We start from the raw sequence: 15433 nt of genomic DNA on the forward strand, positions 1-15433 counted from the left end.
TGTGTCTGACAAACTACGTAGGCCCAGGATACGACATCCTGCTGAGTCATCTTCTTCCGTCTTCTTTCATCTGTGTTCTATTCCCGTGTGTGCAGTCTTTGAGCAGTTATTCAGCAACCTTATTCTATTCTTTCTGAGCGTGGATCCCGTCGAGTACGACGAACGTGAGGGGGTGCTAATACCTTCCCCTTGCGTAACCGACTCCCGTACCTAGCAATCTCTGGTCGTGAGACCATTTCCTTTCCAGGTTTACTTCGAGCGTTTCCTTTCCCTCCTTTGGGATAAATAACGCACGGTGGCGGCTCTGTGTCTTTTCCCACCGGTTGTTTTTCGCGTATGCGACAGTATGTTGTTATTGTTGTTTAAGTATGATGATTATTCTGAGTTGATTAAGGAATATTTCATCTGATACATTTGAAGACATTTGAAGACTGCTGGCTATTGGAGTGCTTGCTTGGATATTATGGCTATCTTTATTTGATGCCTTGGCCTTCATATGGTTTGCTTGGATATAGCTTATGTTGGTTGCTTGTTAAAGTCCAAAGGAAAATGAGTTTCTATATGACATTCTTGTTTATTGGATTGCATCCTATTGGTCAGCTATTTTCAACTCTTAACTTTTAATTTTTTCCTAGGGTAGTCCCTTCATCTCCTCCGAAATCTTTAATTCTAAATCTCTCCCTCTTTTCAAAACCTTTTTTGCTTGTGTTTTTTTTCTTCAACATAGACATGTTTTAATGATTAGAAATTTTGGCCTTATGCCATTGAATTTTTGAAAACTTTTTCTTAAATCAAACTTGTGAATGAATTTAACCATATTGACTTTAATTACAAAAAGACAAAAAAGAAATAACAACCCCATTCACATATTTGGCCATGTTTTGTGCCTTTCTCTGCTTAAACTTTTGTTAAAATCAATTCACCAACGTCTTTGAAATTTTTACCATGAACTACGGGGTTTTGATCCCTCATTTTTATCTTGGTACATAGGCATAAGACCGAAGGTCTTGTCAAACACAAAATATATAATTAGTGGATTCTTTTCTCATCCCCTACTCTATATTTTTTCAAACATCATTTTGACCAAAACACTTGCACACAAAAAAAAGGCTCCCTAGGAGTACCTAGGACACTTTGGGTGCTAACACTTTCCCTCTGTGTAACCAACCCCCTTACCTACAATCTCTGACATTTTATTAGTTTTGATTTAAAAACTTCTTATCTTTGGGTTTTGTTTGTACTTTTCCCTTTTCCTTTGGAAACAATAAAAGTGCAGTGGCGACTCTGGTTTTATTGACATCAAGTTTATCCATAGCTTGACGGTCATGAATTTACCGCTACAGGACCAAAGATATTGAGATAGACTATCAATTTGTTAGAGAGAAGATCAAGTCAGGTGACATCGTCACAAGCTTTGTCAACTCTAATGGTAAATTAGAAGACGTGTTTATAAAATCTTTGCGAAGCCCCAGAACTAATTATATATGTAAAAAGCTTGGTGCATTTGATTTATATTCTCAAGCTTGATGGGGAGTGTTGATATTTGTAAATATATTGTGTTAAGAATGTTTGTATATAGAATGTCCCACATCGACTATATCATGTAATTAGTTGTAATTTCTTTAAATATAATAAAGTCTCTGTAGTTCTTTTTAAAACACATGGTTTATTCAAATGTCTCTTAGTCTCTTATATTTCAATAGTTATTCCCTTTTTCCTTACCATACCAGTCCCTGTGCTTTCATAAGACCCTTGTCATGTGAGTCTCCGGATTTGACAAGTTTCCTATTGGTTTTGACACCACTTGCAATCCCTTCTTTGAGGGTTGACACCTTTATGGTTATTCCCTGGGTTGAAACCTTTATGGTTATTCACTTTTCCTTACCATATCAGTCCATGTGCCTTGGTAAGAACCCATTCATGTGAGACCTAGTGCTTTGATAGGTTTATGCTTTTCTTCCTTACCATGTCAGTCCCTGTGCTTTGGTAAGACCCTTGTCATGTGAGTCTCCGGCTTTGACAAGTTTCCTTTCTGTTGGTTTAAACACCATTGCAATTCCTTTTCTTTTGGGACACACATTTATGGTTAACCCCCATCTTTTCTTTTGGTTTAAACACCACCCCAAGCTTATCTTTTTCTTAGTTTTTTCCTCTGAACTACGGAGCTCTTATTTTCTCATTTCACTATGAGGATACGTAGGCACGAGGATGCGAGTCCTTAAAGAGCACCTTTCTCCACCCTTCTTTCTTCTTCCCCCTTTTTCGGTCTTTGTTCTCCAAACTACGAGGTTATGACTTTATCATTGCACAATGAGAATACGTAGGCATGAGGGCCTCAATCCTCCTAGAGCACTCTTTTTCTAACCATTTTCTATTTTGCAAGTACATGAAGATAGCAACACTCATCCAAGCAAGAGAATTTAAGATGGTTCCCATGGAGTACCATGGATGTGAGGGGTGTTGTTACATTTCCATGTATAACTGATTCCCTTACCCATTTTTCTATGTTTCTTTTTCCCCTTGGGTTATCTTGATGTTTTCCCTTCCCTCTTTTGGGATAAATAAAGTTTGGTGGCGGCTATGTTATACCTTCGAGTGTGTGATGTGTTCGATGGCCGTATTTTAGCTAGCTTCAAGTATGACTTCCAGGACCACCGGAAGAATAGACCAATTCTAATGATTGCTGACCATAAGGCTAATAACCTTTATTGCTACCTCAATATTCAAAACAAATAGGGTACCTACCACCTCATCCTCCACCCAACCATACTTCATTGCATCAGATGGCTCCAATAATGTCAATCTTTTCTTGGCCAAATTTTCGAACTTAGAATGTTCGATGGGGGTGATCCAAGACACAACAATTGGCCAACCTCGAAGATCCAAATAGGCCTCCACTTCAACATCGTTGGGTTCACATTTATTGGTTCATAAATAAAGTTGTATGTAACTTTGAGTGTATTCTCTCAAATTCCAGTTGACCTATATTTCCTCCTCGATTAAGATGGGATGGGGAAGAGGGACCTCAACACGATTCACCTCTCTACTAACATATGATAAAAGGGCTTCTATTGAGTCATATGAAGAAGCTCCTTCCTCCCAGGAAAACCCCAAATCACCTTTCTGAGTCAGAATCATCAGATAAAGGTATGACTTATGGTTCTAGGCGATCATGATCAAGAGAAGGGAAATAAGAATCATAGGATATCCCCGTCCTCGAGGTATACGAAGTTTTTCTCTTAGAAACATTCACTAAGTTAATTGTACTATCATTCATCCTAACTAGAAAATAGGAAATGCTGAAGGAAATGCTTGAGTTAAGGAAGGTACCTAACTTTGTGAGATTGATGAAGCGTATAAATTGTTGGGTGTGAATATAGGAGTAGAAAAAAGGTTTAGAAGGGGTGAATAGACCTAAATAAAATTCAACTTCCATTTACAAATATTATCAAGTGTTTTCATAAATTAGAAGCAGAAGATTTGATGCGAAAATATGAAAATTATACTTTTTGAAATTTCGATCACATTAACACTAAAAAGTTTCATAAACACCAAAGATAAATATGATGAAACACTAGGTATTCGATTGTATAATCCATGAGGTATGTTTATACAACGATTCAATATAGATAATTCTAACTTCAATTGTTTCTTAAAATATTAGTCACCAATTTAGCTCAACAAGGTATCCAATCCAAAAAAAACTAATGCTTACGTAATAAATCACTATCAATGGAACCAACAATAAACTACTCTAGAATTGATACCTAAGGAGTTGGGAAACTCGGGATAAGAAGTTAATTCCGTACAGAGAACACATTGTAAAGTTGATTCCCTATTTTGATGAAATCATCTTTCATTATATTCTAAGGGAAGATAATTAGTTAGTGAATGCTCTTACAACTCTTTCATCCATGTTAAAAGTCAAGTGGATAAATTAAGCACCATCTACCCGCATTTACCACTTAGATGAACCAACATATTGTCTAGCAATGGAGGATGAATCTGACGATAAGCCTTGGTTCTACGACATTAAGAGATATCTGGAAAGACATGAATATCCCGAGAAAGTATCCATCATAGATAAGAAGGATTTGAGAAGGTTCTCTTCTAAGTTTTTCTTCAATGGGGATGTTTTGTACAAGAGGAATAATGATTCGGTGTCGTTCAGATGCGTGGATAGACACGAAGCAAGCATGATCATAAGGTCCATACACGGGGGTTGCGAAGGTGTGCATGCTAAGGGGCCTGCTATGGCTAAGAAGATTCTCCGGGTCGGATATTATTGGACAACAATGGAGGTGGACTATTATAACTTCGTCAAGAGGTGTCACAAGTGCCAGATTTTTTTTAACAAAATTCATGTTCCTCTGACTCCTTTGAACATCTTAACTTCTCCTTGGCCTTTCTCTATGTAAGGTATTGACATGATTAGTATGATTGAGCCGAAATCTTCCAACGATCATCATTTCATTCTTGTCACCATTGGCTATTTTACGAAATGGGTTGAGGTTGTGTCATATGCAAACGTCATGAGACAAGTGGTTGCAAATTTTATCAAGAAATAAATAATTTTTCTCTATGGTGTTCATATCAAGATTATTACTGAAAATGCCAGTAACTTGAATAACAAGATGATGAGCGAGTTGTGTCAAGAATTCAAGATCGAGCATCATAACTTTTTACCATACCGGCCCAAAATGAATGGCATCGTTGAAGCAGCTAACACGAATATCAAGAGAATTATCCAGAAGATGGTCAAACCCTACAAATATTGGCATGAGATGCTTCCCTTTTTCTCTACACAACTATAGAATTTCAGTGCATACTTCTACTAGGGAACCTCCTTATTCGCTAGTATATGAGATGAAGGTTGTCCTACCTATTGGAATGGGGAAACTCCTCGATGAGGCTGAGTGGGTGTAGTCCATATTTGATCAGTTGAACTTCATTGAAGAGAAGCACTTGACGACCATTTTCCATGGTCAGTTGTAACAACGATGCCTCAAGAGAGCTTTTGATAAGAAGATTCTTCCTCGCTCATTCCAACCCGGTGAACTTTTGCTCAAAAGACTTTCTCCCACACACTCGGATCCTTAGGGAAAATGGACTCTCAACTATGAATGACCCTTTGCTATCAAGAAGGCCTTCTAAAGAGGAGCTCTTATTCTCACCACAATGGATGAGGATGACTTGCCGATGCCAGTGAACTCAGATATAGTCAAAAAATATTATCCCTAGAAAAAATTAGTAAAGCTTGCTATATTGGAACTCGTCTGAACCAATCTAGGAAAAAATGGCTATCCCGATGGACCAAAAAAAGAAATGTCCATGCAAAAGTTAGGGGTTAAACAAAAAATAGCCCGTTACGTTGAAAACCTGAAAGGGTGACTTAGGCAAGAATGGAATCCCGGTGGACAAAAGAATAAAAAATTCCACGCAAAAGATAGAGATAAAGGCATTTGACTATATTTTGATATTGTCTTTTGAGCATACTCTCACTCTCTGTCATACTCTTAACTTGACTCTCGGTTTGACCTCAGGCGACATCAGATCAGTCCAATCACCGTCATCCAAAGCAAAGTTTGTAGCTCAGTATTACTATGAATGACTGCCAATGTTTTGACCAGTGGAAAGTCAAACAAATTTCCCATTGCCATTTAATTTGTTTTTCAAATTTTGAAAATCTCCTCTTTAAGAATTTTTGCATCCTCGTTCACACCCTACATGTACAAATTTTCCACAATCAATAAAATTCAGTCGTTATTCAGTAAATTCTCATGTTTTTATTTTCCTGCATTTTTTTTGCAAAATAACTGTCAATCTTGATTGCATAATGCCATAAAACTTTGAGAATAATAAAAAGCTAAATTAAAAGGAAAAGCTCTAGGAGTTACTTTGATTTTTGAAAACACCCCAGTGAACTATCAGTAGTCTACGGTTAGCATGCATTGTACGTATGTATCTACTTTTGCTCAAACTAGTCATGCACACTTCTTTCCCCAAGCGGAGTCAGATGGTAGTCCTTACCCAGCAGGCTTTTCCTCCAATAATAGTGGATATTTAGAGACTTTTCCCTGTAGAGTTCTCTGATATTGGATACCAACAAGTTGAAGTCTATACATCCTCTAACCAACTTTACTTTGCTATTGCATTGCATACGCATCATAATTAGACAATCATGCATTACAACCATACAATCATGCATATCAAACATTCCTCTTGCATCTGATTTATCTCCCCAACAGAATATTTCAGTTTATCCCCAACATATCAAACCAACCGATTTTATCTATTACTCTCTGTAAATTCCCTTTCTCGGGTAAATTTTTAATTACTCTTGTATTTACTCCTCTTTTACCTTGAACATCCGAAAAGCTAGCGCAATTTGCACCTTCAGGTTAAAGATGATTAAATAGGGGAAGTTGTCATACCCCAAAATTTATCCTCTCTTTTTTCCTTTTTGTATAAGAATTCACATACATCAAATAATATCATGCATGACCATTGCATTTGGTTATTGGATCACAAGCATGGCCACATTGTGGTTTGTATCCTAACATCAGGGTTTCACCTTGATTTTACTTGTCAACTAACCCTAACTTCAATAAGAGATGGTACTTGGTTGTTCTTGTTGTGCATATAGGTTATCATGCTCCACATCAAGGCAAGATAAAAGTCTTTGGTTCAAGAGAAATGTAAGTTTGCTTCATTGTGATTCAAAATTAGTTCATGTGTTTATTTATATGCCACATAACTCAATAGTCAAGATATTATCAAGATTACTCAAGACTTAATAAAGTTTTCATCAAGGGATACTTATTCTATCATCATTTTGGCTTGAAATGCAAGAAAATACCAAATTGACACAAAGGGGCACAAGTGTGGTTGATCTAATTTGCAAGTATGCCATGTCTCTGGTCCAAACTCCATAACTTCCTCAATTTTCATCCAATTTCCAAGCTTCTTTAATAAAAATGTGCCTTTTGAGATCCTCTACAACTTTTTTTCAAGAGTCAAACATCAATTCATCCATTAAGGACTTCATTTGTGTAAAGGAACAAGTTGCCAATTTAGGCCAAAACCATGCTATAACCCCTACTTTCCACCATTGCCATTTTCAGCTCAATTATCTTTTTGACCCCATTCCTTTTACATTGCGTTAAGATTATGGCAAATATTATTTGGCCCAATTTGGCTCAAAATGCACGAGGAAATCAAAAGTTATGACATCATGAACATTGGATCTCAATATGACCAAGCATGCTGCAAGGTGCTTGACCATTTGCCTAGCCCATTCAGGTCATAACCTCAACTTTACATTCTCATAACTTTCACCTCAAAGCTCCTTTTGGATTGATTCTTTTTGCATCTTTTTCTACTCCACGAAGTAAATATTTGGCTCAAAGAAAATCACAAAACACACGAGTGAATTGAATTTGGCCTAGGCTTGAACTTGATGATCCAAATCTGTTTTGATTTGTGACCTATAATGTTGAAACTTGCACAAAACACTTTGGGACCACTTCTCACGCGTGAAAACAAATTAACCATGACCAAACGCATCTGAAGACAACTTGAAACGACCTAAAAAACTCCAAATGCACGAGTTTGGTGCCAAACTTTCACACGTTCGAGATCTAAATATTTCCCACTCAATTCACACGAATTCTAGCCAATTCCACATGTATTTTGATCCCACTTCATTCCCTATAAGTAGTGGAAGCTATTGCATTCATTTCCAAGCTTTGAAAGCCAAGAAAATTCTTAAACACGTAGAGCTCGATACCTCAAATAACCAGACACTCTCTTTTTCGATTCAAGCTCTTTTCCTTCCAATTCTTCGCCCAAAATCCTTTATCGGCATCCTCTGAAGGTGTTTGAAGATTTGGTTTAGTCGGAATCCTTCTGCAACCTTGATTTCGGATCCACCATTGTTGACTTCTAAAGCTTCAATCAAGAATGTAAATAAGAGTTACCATTTCAAGCAAACAAGTTAACATTCTCTTCGTGAGGTTCCACTAATTAAAATCCCTAACCTCTTTGTCATTTCTTTTTTATATTAACCATTTAATTTTATTTTGAAGAACTAGGGTTCTTCGAGTTTTTGAGCAAATTCTCCTTGCTCAGAGCAAATCAATTGCTCTGATGCTGAGGGGACATGAACGATGAGTGAAGTAGAAGCTTGCACGATGCGTGTTTGAGCTTAAAACTTAAAGTTCATGAAGTTGTAAAATCAACCACACGGAGGATGAAGATGAATTTATGTGCGCACTTCAGAGGGAAATTTGAATCCTCCATCCAATCAGCATACGCCACCTTACCTAGCCGTTGCATTTAAATGTTTTATTTTCTTTTTCTATTTCATTTAATTCCTTTTTCTTCGAAAACTCATTAAAAATAGTTCCCTTATTATTTTTTTATCCAATTTTTTTCATAATTTCATAAAATTATTTTCTACCTCATGCCATTTTTTGCATTTTTTAAAAATCATATTTGCATTAAATGTTAATTTTGTTTTATTTTCCATTTAATTTTCTTTGGGTATTATTATTTTAATCATTTTTAAACCTTTTTTATCCCAACTTTTGCGGTAAAACTTCTCATGTTTTTGTTGACTTTCCACATTTTTCTTAGACTTTTATTTGATGCTTTGACCTCTCTTTGAGATTTATCCTTTTATTTTCTTTATTTAATCAATATTAAATCATTTTTAATTCATTTACTTTTGTTGACCTCTTGATGTTTTGAGTTGATTTGATTGCTTGGTTGATATGTTCTTCCTCATCTCAAATATTTCATAGATGGACTTGAGGTTGATCAACCTTCTTTGATCCAAAACTGTTGGTAGATGATTATGAATCATCTTCAATACTTTTCATCAATGATAGGTTAACCCTTGATGCACCATATTTTGAGTCTTTTGATTTGAGGATAGAATGATCACATGTAATTGGCTTGATTCTCTCCTTCACTTTTTCATCTCTTTTGTTTTACTCATTGTGTGACATTGTTGTTTAAGATTAACTTTGTGTTAATTCTCTAACTTGTCTAGCACATACATTGTCATTGTCCCAATATCATTAACTGGCCACTAAATTCTAACCTTAATATTGCTCATAACATTAATCTTACTTTTTACATTATTTCCATTTACTTTCTTGTCATTTAATTCAAGTCATTTAAGTTTATGTCATTTACTTAATGCACTTTAATTTCATGTCATATTATCATCATATCACTTCATCCTATCTTATTCATTTGTTGCTCTCATCTTGTTTGGTTACCTGCTTGTTAATCTTAATGAATCAAAACATGATAAGGTAACTTTGACCTAATCTTAATCTTATGCTTGATTTGGAGTATTTAATACCTTATGGACTTTAGACTTTGACTTAGGATTTAGGCCCTTTTCTTGACTTCGGGTGATCTTGGACCCTGATACATTGTAGACACTCTAACCTGCTCTTGTCTGTTGAACCCTTGGATTTTTGTATGGTGTTTCACCTGCTTTATGAATATTGCCTCTTTCATTCATCTACTTAGGATTAGAACACTCATACACACACATGGATTTCTCTTGGGCTACCTGACAACGAGACATATGATAATACACTTTACACCCACATGGCTTTCTCTTAGGCTACCTAACAATGAGACCCTAGGTTAGTCTTTGTATGATCATGCATCTTCGTTTGTTCATCAATCTTACTCCCTTTGATTTGGCTTAATCAAATATACATTTGATCTACGAAATCCTTTCATCTGTCACAATCATCTTTGACTTTGCCAAGTGACCATAAGTCTCTTGGTCACTTGATATGACTTGCCTCTGTAATTTTGGAGCATCAACCTCTAAACAGGTTCAAGACCCTTAGTAGACTATAACTTTCATCAGCATTCATTCATTTGACTCATCCCCAAATGCATCTCTGGAACCCTGCTCCAAAAACTTGTCAGTCATTGACTAGGTTTGCATGCCATGAGACTTAAGCAATAGAGAATGATGAGAAGGGATCCTCCCTACGCTTGTCTAGAATATCTCTGAGTATGGGACGAATGACCCAGTTGCTTATAGTATTTGCCTCTATTCATAGACTTTAGTGCAATTCTAGTTGGTTCACTGTCAAGTTTGCCCCTAGCCTTTATGGCTCCTCTCTTCAGATCTTCTTGGTTTTGACACCATGTGCAATTATTTATTTGTGGATTAATACCTTTATGGTTATTCCCCTTTCCTTACCATATTAGTCCTTGTGCTTTGGTAAGACACTTGTCGTGTGAGTCTCTGGCTTTGACAAGTTTCCTTTCTATTGGTTTAGACACCATTTGCAATCACTTCTTTAAGGGTTGACACCTTTATGGTTAATATCTTGGTTGACACCATTATGGTTATTCCATCTTCCTTACCATTTCAGTCCCAGTGCCTTGGTAAGGACCCTGTCATGTGAGACCCAGTGCTTTTACAGGTTTCTGTTTCCCTTACCATATCAGTCCCGGTGCTTTGGTAAGTCCCTTTTCGTGTGAGTCTCCGGCTTTGACAAGTTCATGCTTTTCTTCCTTACAATGTTAGACCCGATGCTTTGGTAATACCCTTTTCATGTGAGTCTCCGACTTTGACAAGTTTCCTTTCTGTTGGTTTAAACACCATTGCAATTCCTTTTCTTTTGGGACACACCTTTATGGTTAACCCCCATCCTTTTCCTTTAGTTTAAACAACACCCCAAATCTTATCTCTCTTTATCTCAGTCTTTATCCTCCGAACTACAGAGCTCTTACTTATTTCATTGCCTATGAGAATACGTAGGCACGAGGATGCGAGTCCTTGGAGAGCACTTTTCTTTCTTTTCCCCTTTCTCTCTCTGGTTCTCTGAATTACGAGGCTTTGACTTTCTCATTGCACTATGAGAATACGTAGGCACGAGGATGCGAGTCCTTGGAGAGCACTTTTCTTTCTTTTCCCCTTTCTCTCTCCGGTTCTCTGAATTACGAGGCTTTGACTTTCTCATTGCACTATGAGAATACGTAGGCATGAGGGCCTCAATCTTCCTCGAGCACTCTTTTTCTAACCCATTTTCTGTTTCGCAGGTACACAAAGATAACAACACCCACCCAAGCAAGATAATTCAAGATGGTTTCCATGAAGTACCATGGATGTGAGGGGTGCTAATACCTTCCCCTTGCATAACCGATTCCCTTACCCATTTCTATGTGTTTATTTTTTCCCCTTGGGTTTTCTCGATGTTTTACCTTACCTATTTTGGGATAAATAATGGCGACTTTGTTGTAACTTCGAGCGCACGATGTGTTCGGTGCGCATATTTCAGCTAGCTTCACTAACCATGCAGGTCCACCCTGTGCTGGTGTAACATAGATCAACATCACCAATTCAAAAGGTTTAATATACAAACTGCATCTATTTTTGGTTCATGAACAGAATAAAAACAAATAATCAAACTAAATACTTGGTCATTTTTATTTACTCTGTATTTCAAAAAAGTAAATATTAATTCTAATAAAGTTGATATTTTAAGATTAAAAAGGGTAAACGAGTAATAAAGTTAACAAAAATAAAGGTTACAAAGTAAATTTAATAGGAGGGGCAGGGTGAGGGGTGGGTGTGGGGCGGGTATTAGCATCCCCCACCTTCCCCTGCAATTAAAATTGTGTTTCCCCATATACCCACATCTAGTAAAATCGGTTTTTCTCGTTAAGTTAGGGGCAAGGGCGGGCGGGTTTGGTCGAGTTCATAGTTTTTTGCCATGCTTAGCCAAACCCCACAAAATAATAATGAAAAATCAGCTAGAGCCCAATCACCATGCACCACCACCAACTGAGTTGAATCCTCTAAACAACAAAAAGAACATTGGTAAGTGGATGAATACTTTGTAACCCTTATTTGTTGGACATGTGGTCTCATACACAAGAGAGAGGGTGAATTGTGGAGGTTTGAAAAATGTTGGTTGAAAAACAAAATTGTTTACCAAGCCATAGTTTGAAAACATTTAAAAACTAAAGGAGTAAATAAGCAGCAAAAAAATAGATGAAAAACCAAAGGAAAGAAAATAATGGAAAAACAAAAGAGATAATAGAGAGAGAGAAAGATACTAGAGATTTATACAGGTTCAACCTAAGTTGACTTACTATTTTCCTTAAGAATTCTTCTTGAGAGTATCCACTAATATTTAGAACTTTTAGAAGGATATGCCCACAAACCTCCTAATACAAGGAAATGAAGTTTAAAGGCTAACTTTCAACCAAACAATGGACAAAGTTTAAAGTGGTTATCCTACAAACCAAACTTAGAATTTCCACGGGGTGATTTCGATCCAAGATGGAGTTTTACATTGACCATCCTCTGAACCAATATGGAGTTTTAAGTTGGATCCTCTGAACCGAACCGGAGTTTTACACGAGTTGACCTCGAACCAAGATGAGATTTTGCACAGGTTAATATCAAATCAACTGAGCTTTTACATCAGGCTGAACTCAAGAACCAATATGAGATTTCACTAAAGATAATCTCGAATCGACCAAGCTTTTTCATCGAGTTTAGCTCAGAAATCGTTAGGGAGATTTTTATGGTTGATCTTCATGAACCAAAAAAAGCGAGCTTTTGTTCTTTGCAAAACTCACGAACCAAATAGGGACTTCCTAAGATAATTCTCCAAAAACAAACAAGATCCTTTTTATTGGTTTAACTCAGAATCAAACAACTTCTTATAGAAGAATATTTCGCTCAAGAGATAATATACTTTTGGTAAATTACAATTAACATCTCACTTAGAATAATGATCCTCATTTAGACACAAGAATATTCTCAAAGCACTAATGGAAAAATATAAGTGAGAAAAATGAGAGATTTATAAAAAGTAATGAAAGAGTAAGAAAGTAAGATCAAAGCTCAATTTTTTTAGTTATTTGAAATGATAGAGAATCTCTCTATTTATAGGTCAAATTTGTGATTTAAATTTGGAAACAATCTATGAGCACAATGAATGTTCTAATCGATTAAGACAATCAAGTATTCATCCCAAATAACTGATTGTTCAAGTTACAAATGGAAGATTTTAATATATAGCCATTATCAATCATTAAGAGTCTGTCCCCAATCGATTTTATATTCAACTAAGTGAAAATAACCAATTAAATGATTAGGGCTAATTGCTTATCTAGTTGTAAAAAGTCATCCAATTGATCAAACAATCCCCTAATCAGTTAGCTAGAGGCCTTAAAAAAACATTTTCAAATGGTTTTACTAAAATAAGATATGCTTCTCAAGGATTTTTAGTGCGTGCGTGATTTTTCTATAGTATTTCCAGAAGTACCTTGTGCCTTTACAAGACACTAGTCACTCAGACGGACACGGCCAGACGTACTTTCACACTTCTTCTCTTTTCACAACTTTGAAGCTTCAAGTATTGACATAATTATAGTTGATTTTAGAACTACACCAGAACCTTGAGTCTTATTAATGAGGCTTGAGATATCTTCATGTTCATTACCATCATCTATGAATTGAGATGTCAAACCACTGACTAATCTTGAAACAAAAGTCTTCACTTGAATGTCGTTTGGCAACCATGATGTTGACTTCAAACAGATGACTTGATCTTCAAAAACATCTTCTAGAGGATAGCTTGATGAACACATGTTGAGCATTTTGAGCGCTTGAGCTATCTTCAACAAATAAGGAATTCACTGGATATCGTTTGATATCAGGTATTATAATCACCAAAACCAAACAACTAGTCAGTTAATTGCAGCTTTAATATCAACAAACTTCACCACCTTTGCTCACCTTGACAATACCTACAAGCACATAGATCCATATTCTCCCCTCTTTGATGATGACAAGACATCTCTTCAGGAGGTGAAGAGAAAATAAATAGATATGATTTGGAGTGGTTAAACTCCCCCTCATATGATTATAGAGTATACTTTACTCCCTCTGAGAATATACTTCACCCTTTTGACATAATAAAAAAGACGAAAGAAGTATGCTAGAAAAAAATGACAAATAAGCAAGCACATAGTTCACATTGATCACATATGATTTAAAGGGGAAAACGATGTTTCATATTGAGAGAGAATTTAAAGTACAAAAAGCCAGAAAATATGGAAAATTAAACACACTTAATTGCTAAAATGTAAACACGTATGTGAGACTACTATTCATTATTCTCATCGTCATCAATGAACAACCTAGAAGGTAGATACTCTAGGCCTTGATCAAAGTGATGAGCTAGAAAGTTGATCTTATTATAAGTCTTCTTCTGTCTCTTGATGATGTCCTTGAGTAGAGCTTCGACCGAGGATGTTTCGAGAATATTATAGTCAAAATCCTCTAGTTTTTTTGGGTTTCTTGCTGATGAGATGTATGTGGTCCTAAAGACCTTTTCTTTCCTCTTGGAGACTTTTGAACTATCTATTCATTGACGATTTTGTACTGCATCAACCATAATGTCCCATCTTCTATTTTTGTTGCATCTTGCACCGCTTCTTTTTCTTCAAAGTTAAACCCTACATGCTCCAGGCTTTTTGTGATCAAATACCGTATGAAAGACACAATCCTTTCCTTTTGTTACCCAACATGTGTTGGATCACTGCACTTGCCCAATTTGTCTAAACTTTGTTGGCAAGTAACCATATTGTGGCAACATCAGATCTGGTTATGTGATTGAAGTTGTTATTCCTTGGAAAGAGGATACAGTTTGTAACATAAAGAATGAGACAAATATTTGGGTGCACAGAGCCCACTTTCCTTTACAAATTATCTAAGAACCAATAAGAGGAAGTTCATCCTCATAGCCAAAAAGAGAGATAACCTTACACCAGAAAGAAGAAGTACGAAAACAAGAGAATCTACTGCATCTGGAGACATGGAAACATAATATGTACTCGTGGGTACCTATCCAAACTCGTCCCAAGTTAGATAGGGAAACCCCACTTTGGCTAGAGTTTGAATTTTTCTGATTTTAAAATATGGGCACGAGGCACTTAGTGGAGACACTAGTACCCTCCATTAACCCGCATGTTAATTTAAATTATTTCATTAGTATAATTTAGAGTATTTATTTTTATTAATATTATAATATTTTGTTTTGTATTTTATTATTTGAAATGTATGTTTGAAATTGTTTAGAAATGTTTTAATTTATTATTTTTAATGTTATTTGATATTTGTTAGAGTTCGGGACAAATAATGTATTTGAATAAATTTATTATTTCAATGTAAAAAATTAATTTTAATGTGGGAATGAGGGTGAGACGGGGATACCCAAATCTAGGGGTATTCATGGCTGCAGGTCGATCCACGAACACGCTTACTCAAATTGAACCAACTCATAAATTACCTTAACTCATTCATTTACGGATATACTCAACCCAACCCAAAACAACCCATATAATTTTGGTTTGGGTATGAGTTTGAGTT

This window comes from Lathyrus oleraceus, chromosome 4 (assembly GCF_024323335.1).
Source record: "Lathyrus oleraceus cultivar Zhongwan6 chromosome 4, CAAS_Psat_ZW6_1.0, whole genome shotgun sequence".
Classification (NCBI taxonomy): domain Eukaryota; kingdom Viridiplantae; phylum Streptophyta; class Magnoliopsida; order Fabales; family Fabaceae; genus Lathyrus; species Lathyrus oleraceus.